This window comes from Triticum urartu, chromosome 1, assembly GCF_003073215.2.
Source record: "Triticum urartu cultivar G1812 chromosome 1, Tu2.1, whole genome shotgun sequence".
NCBI classification, from domain to species: domain Eukaryota; kingdom Viridiplantae; phylum Streptophyta; class Magnoliopsida; order Poales; family Poaceae; genus Triticum; species Triticum urartu.
The window spans coordinates 334349073-334362722 of NC_053022.1; positions in this window are offsets into that span (position 1 = coordinate 334349073).

Here is a 13650-nt window from a genome sequence, read left to right on the forward strand (position 1 = left end):
AATTTTTCACACGTCCGTGTTTTCCATGGATTGTTTTATTTTTCTAGCTTTGAAATATGCCTTTTGAGCTTTTTAAAATACCCAGCTCACCAAGAGTCCGCACCCAGAGGACAAGGGCATAATTGGAGTCCTAGGTGACGCCACATCCTGATCTGATGCGCCTGGCGAGAAGAATGGTCAGACAAAAGTCAGTCACCATGTCGGCCTCTGCCTTCATTCCTAGTGGTTGGCTGAGATAGTTTCCTCACGCTCCGGGCACTCTCTTCCCGTGCCTTTCTCCGGTCATCAGTCTCAGGGTCTCCGACATCATGTAACCAACCACCCGAACCACCATTTCTTCCAAGGTCACCTTTGCAGGACGCACAACGATCAGTGTGAAGGCGCGACGCAGACCTTGCTGGTGTACTAATCAAAGTCAGGAAGGGTACCTGTGTTTAGCTCCCTCCGATCTTTCTGGTTGCTGGTGCAACGCGTCGTCCAGATGCTAGAAATGTCAACGACACAAAAAAGTAAGAAAAGTACCACCAAAATTGTTTGGAGATTTGTTGGAGGAGACTCGTTGTCCATGACGTGGTTTTACCGTGACTGGGCTTGCATGTATGTGTATACAACAAATCTTTGTACAAGTCACCCCTCAAAAGAAACTTTGTACAAGTCAACTGAATAACGAAATCATTTTCATTTTGGTAAAACCAGAAGAGTGACACACGTAAATGCGCGGCAAGATTTCGGTATGACGTGTTAGAGCATCTACAGTCGGGCGTCTCAAACCCGCGTCAAACGTCCCGGCGGACGACACGTTTACTGACTGGTCATGAAAATGCGACCCAGACGGACGCCTTAAACGGGCCTCAAACGTCTGGGCTGACCGGCACCCCTCATATCCAGCTCAAATATGGGACAGATATGGGGCCGTCCGGGCGCGTCTGCCACGTCGGACTGACGCTGGGGTCCCAGAGGAAAACAATCTGAAACCCGATGGTCCGAAGCTCGTCTCCTCCGTCGGACCAATGGCGTCGCGTGGCGCCGCTTTAGCGGGACGTGTAGTGCTTAGCCCGACTATTTAAGCCGATCGTCGGCACCGGAATCCTACCCGTCCACATTTTCCCCCTCTCATCCGCCGTCGCCGCCACTTTTCACTTGTCGTCCACCACCACTAGTAGCCATGTCCCCATGCCGCCGGGTAAGGAGCTGCCCATATCTAACGTCGGAGTGCCGGCTACAGCTCCTTGAGCACGTCCGGGCAAGGCGCGAAACCTGGATCGCCGTGGGGCTACCTCCGGATGCGGTGGATCCGGAGGAGGACATGGAGGAGGAGGAGGAGGAGGACGAGGAGGTTGAGGAGGAGCCAGAGGAGGACGTGGCAGACTTTGAGGACGCGGATCTGCAGGCGGAGCAGCAGGCAGAGCAACATGCCATCATTGATTCCCTTCGCTCGGAGTCGGATGCAGAGGCCAGACGTCGTCGTCGGCAGGTGATGGAGGTGGAGCAAGCCGCTGGAAGTCGACAAGATGCTCGCGTACATGGATGAGGAGGAGCCGGAGCCCTCCTACGCGCCCGTCCACCGGGCACCGACGTCGTGGATATCTTCGACGACGAATTGTAGCTAGCGTGTTGTAGTACGTAAGTTTATTTTGCATGCTTTGTATGGATCTAGGGGAAGAAATATGAGAGATTCCCATGCAGAGAAGGAAATTTAAGGCGTGACCGGTCACTACCGCGGACGCGCCCGATCGTGTCCGTGGACATTTCAGAAGTTCGATTTGCCAAGTCCGGTCGTAGATGCTCTTATATCATTCAGGCTCCTATAAGAGGGATAAGACTCTACTCATGATCCCTGTGGTTTGTGAGCTCCAGGTGTTCGCCAAGCAGTTGTACCGATGTTTGCATAATGGTTCTACCGGTGGTACTTGGCAATCACCAGAGGATACCCACACGGCGGTTGTACTACCGGTCAAGGGTGACTCCCTTTGGATGTTTGTCGGAGTAATGGGCCACGGGTAGCCTAACCCGAGTCCCAGAACCTTTCAAGACAGCGGGTCAGCTGCGCCCCTCAAGACATCAAGATGAAGTGCCGCCTTCTGGTGGCCGGCTGGCTGAGGGGCCAACTGCCAGAAGGCGGCCAAGCTCAGGAAGGCGGCTCCAAGACGGGCCGACTCCTGGCAGGCGGCCTCCAGAGAGGCCGGTTCCCAGCAGTCGGCCCACGGTGTCCTCAAAGTCTGCACCCCCATTAAAGAAGACCAGACCGGGTGAGGCAACAGTGTATCCCATCCCCCCTAGATCCGGGGCGGGCGTGGCCACAGTGCCTCGTACCAACGGATATCTCCACTCGGCGCGGCACTGTTGCCACTTCGTCCTTGACGCCACTCCTGACAAAGCAAGGCTCTGCTCCCATGACCGCCTGTCGGTACGGCTCAAGGACGGCAGGCCCTACCGGACAGCGAGAGCCCGGAAGACAGCGGGAGTCACACCAGTCAGACCCGAGGGAAGCCGGCTCCCAGCAGCCGGCCCGAACCTTTCTCAGGGCCCCACGCACCATTAACCAGATAAGATGCAGAGTGGCTACAGTGATCTCCCACCAGGCGGCGAGACTGTAGCCACGCCTCCCTGACCGAGCACGCGTCATTAGCAACACGGCTATAGTAATCCATAGCCGGCAGGACCCGCGAGCGGCGGAGGCGGCCTGTCGGCTTCGTACCAGACCAGCCGGCGGGGCCCACCAGGCGGCGGGCCCCAGCAGTCGGCGGAGCAGCCGGCGACCAGAGAGACTGACAGCCGGGCCCTACGCCCGGCTAGATTACCATTGTACCCCTGGGGGGTAGGCCTATATAAACCCCCAGGGCACCCATGCAAATGGTTCCCACCCGGTTAGGACTAGATTCATACCTAGGGGAGGAGAGAGCAAGCCTGGCCTTCTCCTACCTCTAGCATACAGCTTGAGGAGCACCATTGTACTCACTTGCGCCTTAGTGATCATGCGGAGACCCCGCAGAGCAGGACTAGGGGTGTTATCTCCTAGGAGAGCCCCGAACCTGGGTAAAGTTCGTCGGCGTACGTGTCTACGCCTCATCCCGCTTCCAGGCACCGACGACGTTCTACTCGCTCCCACCATGATAAGCCATCCATTGGCATATGTCGCACCCAACCCCCGACAAATTGGCGCCCACCATGGGGCCAGGTGCACCGTCGTTCGGAGACCTATTCTGGATGGGATCCCCTTTTCCTTCCTAGCGAGCGTAGCCAGCCCGGCACGCCAGACGGAGTCTGTGCCGACGCGCTGCATGGCGTGGAGCTCGCCTGCGCAGCAAGCTGCCTTGCCGACCTTGTTGGCGAGGTTCGCCTCTCCAACGAGCCGGCGTCCGATGCGGGCAATGATGGCCCTGAGAGCCGCCTCGTCAGCCTCCTCGATCAGCTCCATGTGGCCGGCGAGCCCGCTGCGGATTTGGAATCCGTTGGCTCCACCGACCCGATGCTTGTCGATTTCGACACTGCGTCACTTGACGCGTTCCCCACCAACGTGGTGGTCTACGACGAGCCGCCTCCTCGCGAGGAGAGCGACGAAAGCGCTGTCACGGAGGTGCTTGTCATCGGCCACAGTGAGCACTCTGGCGGAGGTGCTCACGATCCGCTCAACGCGGCACTACAAGACCTGACGGCACCCATCCCAGAAGACGCCGACGCCGAGATGCTGGAAGCACGCCGCCTCCAGCTTGTCGAGGGCGCCAAGAAGCTGGCTAGCATGAGACGCCTGTCGGAAGCCTACCGACGCGAGATGGACCGCGTTGTGGGCGGCATGCCGGCTCCCGCTGGGCCCAGCCGCCTTGGCGCAGTCCAGCAGCGTGGCGTGGCCATCGCCAACCTGCTCGGGGCAGATCGCCCCGTCTACGCCACGCCCGCGGAAAATATCCGAGTTGCCCAGGCAGCGGTAGAAGAGTTAAGCAAGTTCGAGGGCGAAGAGCGTCGCTAGATGGCGGAGCGCATCCAGCGGCTCCTCGATGCGGCTGCTGAGCAGCACGAGGCCGGTTGCCGCACTGAGGCGCCACACCGGCAAAACGACAATACGCCTTCCCGCCGAGATCAAGGCGCGTCATCTCGGACACCGACTGGTGACGTCCGCGGAAGAAGAGACAAGGAGTCGGCTGCCAGCCGCAGCCAGACTCGCATCACCATTGAGCGTGACCAAGACGGCCGCCCAAGAGGAGTGGAACGACAGGGTGACTGTCCGCCTCCTCCCCCTCGAAGGGAAAGGCGCGTCACCCTGCCGCCTGTTGATCACCCGACACTCGGCGACCGCCTTGGCCGCCGAGAGGGAGTCAGAGAGAACGATGCCCACCACCGGATCGACCGTCTCCACCGGTCCCTGGCGCTAGAAGAGGAAGATGAATTGGGTCCGCCCTGTTTCGGCCCCCGCATTCAAGACGAGCCCTTCCCCAAAGGGTTCACACTCCCAAGAGACACTCCCAGATACACCGGCTCCATGAAGCCGGATGACTGGCTGGTCGACTACTCCACAGCCGTCAGCATAGCAAACTGCAACAAGCGCGTTGCTGTGAAGTACATTCCGCTCATGCTCCAGGGCACAGCCCGGACATGGCTGAACAGTCTGAAGCCCCGCAACATCAACAGCTGGGTCGACTTCACTGAAGCCTTCATCCACAACTTCACCAGCACGTATAAGCGGCCGCCCAAACCTCGCCAGCTCTCCTTGTGCGTACAAGGCCCCAACGAGTCGACCCGCGACTACCTCATGCGCTGGCCGAGCTCTGCAACTCTTGCAAAGGCGTGCACGAGGTGCAGGCCATCGAGTACTTCACCGCTGGGTCCCGAGAGGGCACCCTCCTCAAGCACCGACTCCTCTGCGACGAGCTGCTGATCATAGTAGATAAATATGCCACGGCCGACTCCTCCATGAAGGCAGAAATCCAAGTTGATGCGTCTGGAAAAGTAGCCCCTCCAGCTCCTCGAACCCCGGCTGGCGACACCAGTCGGCGCCAAAATAAAGTTATTATTTATTTCCTTATATCATGATAAATGTTTATTATTCATGCTAGAATTGTATTAACCGGAAACATAATACATGTGTGAATACATAGACAAACAGAGTGTCACTAGTATGCCTCTACTTGACTAGCTCATTGATCAAAGATGGTTATGTTTCCTAACCATAGACATGAGTTGTCATTTGATTAACGGGATCACATCATTAGGAGAATGATGTGATTGACTTGACCCATTCCATTAGCTTAGCTCTTGATCGTTTAGTTTGTTGCTATTGCTTTCTTCATAACTTATACATGTTCCTATGACTATGAGATTATGCAACTCCCGTTTACCGGAGGAACACTTTGTGTGCTACCAAATGTCACAACGTAACTGGGTGATTATAAAGGTGCTCTACAGGTGTCTCCGAAGGTACTTGTTGGGTTGGCGTATTTTGAGATTAGGATTTGTCACTCCGATTGTCGGAGAGGTATCTCTGGGCCCTCTCGGTAATACACATCACTCAAGCCTTGCAAGCATTGCAGCTAATAAGTTAGTTGCGGGATGATGTATTACGGAACGAGTAAAGAGACTTGCCGGTAACAAGATTGAACTAGGTATTGAGATACCGACGATCGAATCTCGGGCAAGTAACATACCGATGACAAAGGGAACAACGTATGTTGTTATGCGATTTGACCGATAAAGATCTTCGTAGAATATGTAGGAGCCAATATGAGCATCCAGGTTCCGCTATTGGTTATTGACCGGAGACGTGTCTCGGTCATGTCTATATAGTTCTCGAACCCGTAGGGTCTGCATGCTTAAAGTTCGATGACGGTTATATTATGAGTTTATGTGTTTTGATGTACCGAAGGAGTTTGGAGTCCCGGATGAGATCGGGGACATGACGAGGAGTCTCGAAATGGTTGAGACATAAAGATTGATATATTGGAAGCCTATATTTGGATATCGGAATCGTTCCGGGTGAAATCGGGATTTTACCGGAGTACCGGGGGGTTAACGGAACCCCCCCAGGGGTTAATGGGCCTACATGGGCCCTAAGGGAGAAGAGGAGGGCCGGCCAGGGCGGGCCACGCACCCCCTCCCGCTAGTCCGAATAGGACAAGGAGGGGGGGGGGCGCCCCCCTTTCCTCTTTCCCCTTCCCCTTTCCTTCTCCAATAAGGCAAGAGGGGGGAATCCTACTCCCGGTGGGAGTAGGACTCCTCCAGGTGCACTCCTAGGGGCCAGCCGCACCTCCCCCCTCCCTCCTTTATATACGGGGGCAGGGGGCAACCCATGACACACAAGTTGATCTTCGTGATCGGTCCTTAGCCGTGTGCGGTGCCCCCTTCCACCATATTCCACCTCGGTCATATCGTAGCGGTGCTTAGGCGAAGCCCTGCGTCGGTAGAACATCATCACCGTCATCATGCCGTCGTGCTGACAAAACTCTCCCTCAACACTCGGCTGGATCGGAGCTCGAGGGACGTCACCGAGTTGAACGTGTGCAGAACTCGGAGGTGCCGTACGTTCGGTACTTGGATCGGTTGGATCGCGAAGACGTACGACTACTTCCTCTACGTTGTGTCAACGCTTCCGTTGCCGGTCTAGGAGGGTACGTAGACAACACTCTCCCCTCTCGTTTCTATGCATCACCATGATCTTGCGTGTGCGTAGGATTTTTTTTGAAATTACTATGTTCCCCAACAGTGGCATCCGAGCCAGGTTTTATGCGTTGATGTTATATGCACGAGTAGAACACAAGTGAGTTGTGGGCAATATAAGTCATACTGCTTACCAGCATGTCATACTTTGGTTCGGTGGTATTGTTGGATGAAGCGGCCCGGACCGACATTACGCGTACGCTTACGCGAGACTGGTTCTACCGACGTGCTTTGCACATAGGTGGTTGGCGGGTGTCAAGTTTCTCCAACTTTAGTTGAACCGAGTGTGGCTACGCCCGGTCCTTGCGAAGTTTAAAACAACACCAACTTGACAAACTATCGTTGTGGTTTTGATGCGTAGGTAAGAACGGTTCTTGCTAAGCCCGTAGCAGCCACGTAAAACTTGCAACAACAAAGTAGAGGACGTCTAACTTGTTTTTGCAGGGCATGTTGTGATGTGATATGGTCAAGACATGATGCTAAATTTTATTGTATGAGATGATCATGTGTTGTAACCGAGTTATCGGCAACTGGCAGGAGCCATATGGTTGTCGCTTTATTGTATGCAATGCAATCACCCTGTAATGCTTTACTTTATCACTAAGCGGTAGCGATAGTCGTGGAAGCATAAGATTGGCGAGACGACAACAATGCTATGATGGAGATCAAGGTGTCGTGCCGGTGACGATGGTGATCATGACGGTACTTCGGAGATGGAGATCACAAGTACAAGATGATGATGGCCATATCATATCACTTATATTGATTGCATGTGATGTTTATCTTTTATGCATCTTATCTTGCTTTGATTGATGGTAGCATTATAAGATGATCTCTCACTAAATTTCAAGATAAAAGTGTTCTCCCTGAGTATGCACCGTTGCCAAAGTTCGTCGTGCCCAGACACCACATGATGATCGGGTGTGATAAGCTCTACGTCCATCTACAACGGGTGCAAGCCAGTTTTGCACATGCAGAATACTCAGGTTAAACTTGACGAGCCTAGCATATGCAGATATGGCCTCGGAACACTGAAACCGAAAGGTCGAGCGTGAATCATATAGTAGATATGATCAACATATTGATGTTCACCATTGAAAGCTACTCCATTTCACGTGATGATCGGTTATGGTTTAGTTGATTTGGATCACGTGATCACTTAGAAGATTAGAGGGATGTCTTTCTAAGTGGGAGTTCTTAAGTAATATGATTAATTGAACTTAAATTTATCATGAACTTAGTACCTAATAGTATCTTGCTTGTCTATGTTTGATTGTAGATAGATGGCCCGTGCTGTTGTTCCGTTGAATTTTAATGCGTTCCTAGAGAAAGCAAAGTTGAAAGACGATGGTAGCAATTACACGGACTGGGTCCATAACTTGAGGATTATCCTCATTGCTGCACAGAAGAATTATGTCCTGGAAGCACCGCTGGGTGCCAGGCCTGCTGCTGGAGCAACACCAGATGTTATGAACGTCTGGTAGAGCAAAGTTGATGACTACTCGATAGTTCAGTGTGCCATGCTTTACGGCTTATAATCGGGACTTCAACGATGTTTTGAACGTCATGGAGCGTATGAGATGTTCCAGGAGTTGAAGTTAATATTTCAAGCAAATGCCCGGATTGAGAGATATGAAGTCTTCAATAAGTTCTATAGCTGCAAGATGGAGGAGATCATAGTTCTGTCAGTGAACATATACTCAAAATGTCTGGGTATCATAATCACTTGACTCAACTGGGAGTAAATCTTCCTATTGATAGTGTCATTGACAGAGTTCTTCAATCACTGCCACCAAGCTACAAGAGCTTCGTGATGAACTATAACATGCAAGGGATGGATAAGACGATTCCCGAGCTCTTCGCAATGCTAAAGGCTGCGGAGGTAGAAATCAAGAAGGAGCATCAAGTGTTGATGGTCAACAAGACCACCAGTTTCAAGAAAAAGGGCAAAGGGAAGAAGAAAGGGAACTTCAAGAAGAACAGCAAGCAAGTTGCTGCTCAGGAGAAAAAACACAAATCTGGACCTAAGCCTGAAACTGAGTGCTTCTACTGCAAGCAGACTGGACACTGGAAGCAGAACTGCCCCAAGTATTTGGCGGATAAGAAGGATGGCAAGGTGAACAAAGGTATATGTGATATATATGTTATTGATGTGTACCTTACTAGAGCTCGCAGTAGCACCTGGGTATTTGATACTGGTTCTGTTGCTAATATTTGCAACTCGAAACATGGACTACGGATTAAGCGAACGCTGGCGAAGAACGAGGTGATGATGCGCGTGGGAAATGGTTCCAAAGTCGATGTGATCGCAGTCGGCACACTACCTCTACATCTACCTTCGGGATTAGTATTAGACCTAAATAATTGTTATTTGGTGCCAGCGTTGAGCATGAACATTATATCTGGATCTTGTTTGATGCGAGACGGTTATTCATTTAAATCAGAGAATAATGGTTGTTCTTTTTATATGAGTAATATCTTTTATGGTCATGCACCCTTGAAGAGTGGTCTATTTTTGATGAATCTCGATAGTAGTGATACACATATTCATAATGTTGAAGCCAAAAGATGCAGAGTTGATAATGATAGTGCAACTTATTTGTGGCACTGCCATTTAGGTCATATCGGTGTAAAGTGCATGAAGAAACTCCATACTGATGGACTTTTGGAATCACTTGATTATGAATCACTTGGTACTTGCGAACCGTGCCTCATGGGCAAGATGACTAAAACGCCGTTCTCCGATACTATGGAGAGAGCAACAGATTTGTTGGAAATCATACATACAGATGTATGTGGTCCGATGAATGTTGAGGCTCGTGGCGGATATCGTTATTTTCTCACCTTCACAGATGATTTAAGCAGATATGGGTATATCTACTTAATGAAACATAAGTCTGAAACATTTGAAAAGTTCAAAGAATTTCAGAGTGAAGTTGAAAATCATCGTAACAAGAAAATAAAGTTTCTACGATCTGATCGTGGAGGAGAATATTTGAGTTACGAGTTTGGTCTACATTTGAAACAATGCGGAATAGTTTCGCAACTCACGCCACCCGGAACACCACAGCGTAATGGTGTGTCCGAACGTCGTAATCGTACTTTATTAGATATGGTGCGATCTATGATGTCTCTTACTGATTTACCGCTATCGTTTTGGGGTTATGCTTTAGAGACGGCTGCATTCACGTTAAATAGGGCACCATCGAAATCCGTTGAGACGACGCCTTATGAACTATGGTTTGGCAAGAAACCAAAGTTGTCGTTTCTGAAAGTTTGGGGCTGCGATGCTTATGTGAAAAAGCTTCGACCTGATAAGCTCGAACCCAAATCGGAGAGATGTGTCTTCATAGGATACCCAAAGGAGACTGTTGGGTACACCTTCTATCACAGATCTGAAGGCAAGACATTCTATGCTAAGAATGGATCCTTTCTAGAGAAGGAGTTTCTCTCGAAAGAAGTGAATGGGAGGAAAGTAGAACTTGATGAGGTAATTGTACCTACTCCCTTATTGGAAAGTAGTACATCACAGAAACCAGTTTCTGTGACACCTAAACCAATTAGTGAGAAAGCTAATGATAATGATCATGAAACTTCAGATCAAGTTACTACCGAACCTCGTAGATCAACCAGAGTAAGATCCGCACCAGAGTGGTATGGTAATCCTGTTCTGGAAGTCATGCTACTAGATCATGATGAACCTACGAACTATGAAGAAGCGATAGTGAGCCCAGATTCCGCAAAATGGCTAGAAGCCATGAAATCTGAGATGGGATCCATGTATGGGAACAAAGTGTGGAATTTGGTTGACTTGCCCGTTGATCGGCAAGCAATTGAGAATAAATGGATCTTCAAGAAGAAGACTGACGCTGACGGTAATGTTACTGTCTACAAAGCTCGACTTGTTGCGAAAGGTTTTCAACAAGTTCAAGGGATTGACTACGATGAGACCTTCTCACCCGTAGCGATGCTTAAGTCTGTCCGAATCATGTTAGCAATTGCCGCATTTTATGATTATGAAATTTGGCAGATGGATGTCAAAACTGCATTCCTGAATGGATTTCTGGAAGAAGAGTTGTATATGATGCAACTGAAAGGTTTTGTCGATCCAAAGGGAGCTATCAAAGTGTGCAAGCTCCAGCGATCCATTTATGGACTGGTGCAAGCCTCTCGGAGTTGGAATAAATGCTTTGATAGTGTGATCAAAGCATTTGGTTTTGTACAGACTTTGAGCTCTGTAGAATTTCTGATATTATATGTGGATGACATATTACTGATTGGAAATGATATAGAATTTCTGGATAGCATAAAGGGATACTCGAATAAGAGTTTTTCAATGAAAGACCTCAGTGAAGCTGCTTACATATTGGGCATTAAGATCTATAGAGATAGATCAAGACGCTTAATTGGACTTTCACAAAGCACATACCTTGACAAAGTTTTGAAGAAGTTCAAAATGGATCAAGCAAAGAAAGGGTTCTTGCCTGTGTTACAAGGTGTGAAGTTTAGTATGACTCAATGTCCGACCACCGCAGAAGATAGAGAGAAAATGAAATATGTTCCCTATGCTTCAGCCATAGGCTCTATCATGTATGCAATGCTGTGTACCAGACCTGATGTGTGCCTTGCTATATGTCTAGCAGGGAGGTACCAAAATAATCCAGGAGTGGATCACTGGACAGCGGTCAAGAACATCATGAAGTACCTGAAAAGGACTAAGGATATGTTTCTCGTATATGGAGGTGACAAAGAGCTCATCGTAAATGATTACGTAGATGCAAGCTTTGACACTGATCCGGACGATTCTAAATCGCAAACCGGATACGTGTTTACATTGAACGATGGAGCTGTCAGTTGGTGCAGTTCTAAACAAAGCGTCGTGGCGGGATCTACATGTGAAGCGGAGTACATAGCTGCTTCGGAAGCAGCAAATGAAGGAGTCTGGATGAAGGAGTTCATATCCGATCTAGGTGTCATACCTAGTGCATCGGGTCCAATGAAAATCTTTTGTGACAATACTGGTGCAATTGCCTTGGCGAAGGAATCTAGATTTCACAAGAGAACCAAGCACATCAAGAGATGCTTCAATTCCATTCGGGATTTAGTCCAAGTGGGAGACATAGAAATTTGCAAGATACATATGGATCTGAATGTTGCAGACCCACTGACTAAGCCTCTTCCACGAGCAAAACATGATCAGCACCAAGGCTCCATGGGTGTTAGAATCATTACTGTGTAATCTAGATTATTGACTCTAGTGCAAGTGGGAGACTGAAGGAAATATGCCCTAGAGGCAATAATAAAGTTATTATTTATTTCCTTATATCATGATAAATGTTTATTATTCATGCTAGAATTGTATTAACCGGAAACATAATACATGTGTGAATACATAGACAAACAGAGTGTCACTAGTATGCCTCTACTTGACTAGCTCGTTGATCAAAGATGGTTATGTTTCCTAACCATAGACATGAGTTGTCATTTGATTAACGGGATCACATCATTAGGAGAATGATGTGATTGACTTGACCCATTCCGTTAGCTTAGCACTTAATCGTTTAGTTTGTTGCTATTGCTTTCTTCATAACTTATACATGTTCCTATGACTATGAGATTATGCAACTCCCGTTTACCAGAGGAACACTTTGTGTGCTACCAAATGTCACAACGTAACTGGGTGATTATAAAGGTGCTCTACAGGTGTCTCCGAAGGTACTTGTTGGGTTGGCGTATTTCGAGATTAGGATTTGTCACTCCGATTGTCGGAGAGGTATCTCTGGGCCCTCTCGGTAATACACATCACTCAAGCCTTGCAAGCATTGCAACTAATAAGTTAGTTGCAGGATGATGTATTACGGAACGAGTAAAGAGACTTACTGGTAACGAGATTGAACTAGGTATTGAGATACCGACGATCGAATCTTGGGCAAGTAACATACCGATGACAAAGGGAACAACGTATGTTGTTATGCGGTTTGACCGATAAAGATCTTCGTAGAATATGTAGGAGCCAATATGAGCATCCAGGTTCCGCTATTGGTTATTGACCGGAGACGTGTCTCGGTCATGTCTACATAGTTCTCGAACCCGTAGGGTCCGCACGGTTAAAGTTTGATGACGGTTATATTATGAGTTTATGTGTTTTGATGTACCGAAGGAGTTCGGAGTCCCGGATGAGATCGGGGACATGACGAGGAGTCTCGAAATGGTCGAGACATAAAGATTGATATATTGGAAGCCTATATTTGGATATCGGAATCGTTCCGGGTGAAATCGGGATTTTACCAGAGGGCAGGCCGCGCGCCCCTCCCCCCTAGTCTGAATAGGACAAGGAAGGGGGGGGGGGCAGCGCCCCCTTTCCTCTTTCCCCCTTCCCCTTTCCTTCTCCAACAAGGCAAGAGGGGGGAGTCCTACTCCCGGTGGGAGTAGGACTTCTCCAGGCGCACCCCTAGGGGCCGGCCGCACCTCCCCCCTCCCTCCTTTATATACGGGGGCAGGGGGCACCCCATGACACACAAGTTGATCTTCGTGATCGTTCCTTAGCCGTGTGCAGTGCCCCCTTCCACCATATTCCACCTCGGTCATATCGTAGCGGTGCTTAGGCGAAGCCCTGCGTCGGTAGAACATCATCACCGTCATCATGCCGTCGTGCTGACGAAACTCTCCCTCAACACTCGGCTAGATCGGAGCTCGAGGGATGTCACCGAGTTGAACATGTGCAGAACTCGGAGGTGCCGTACGTTCGGTACTTGGATCGGTCGGATCAGGAAGACGTACGACTACTTCCTCTATGTTGTGTCAACGCTTCCGTTGCTGGTCTACGAGGGTACGTAGACAACACTCTCCCCTCTCGTTGCTATGCATCACCATGATCTTGCGTGTGCATAGGAATTTTTTTGAAATTACTATGTTCCCCAACACCAAGCGACAACAAGCGCAAGGCCATGCAGCCGGCTCCCACAAGCCGGCAGGTGGCGACAGTCGAAGACCAGCAGCCGG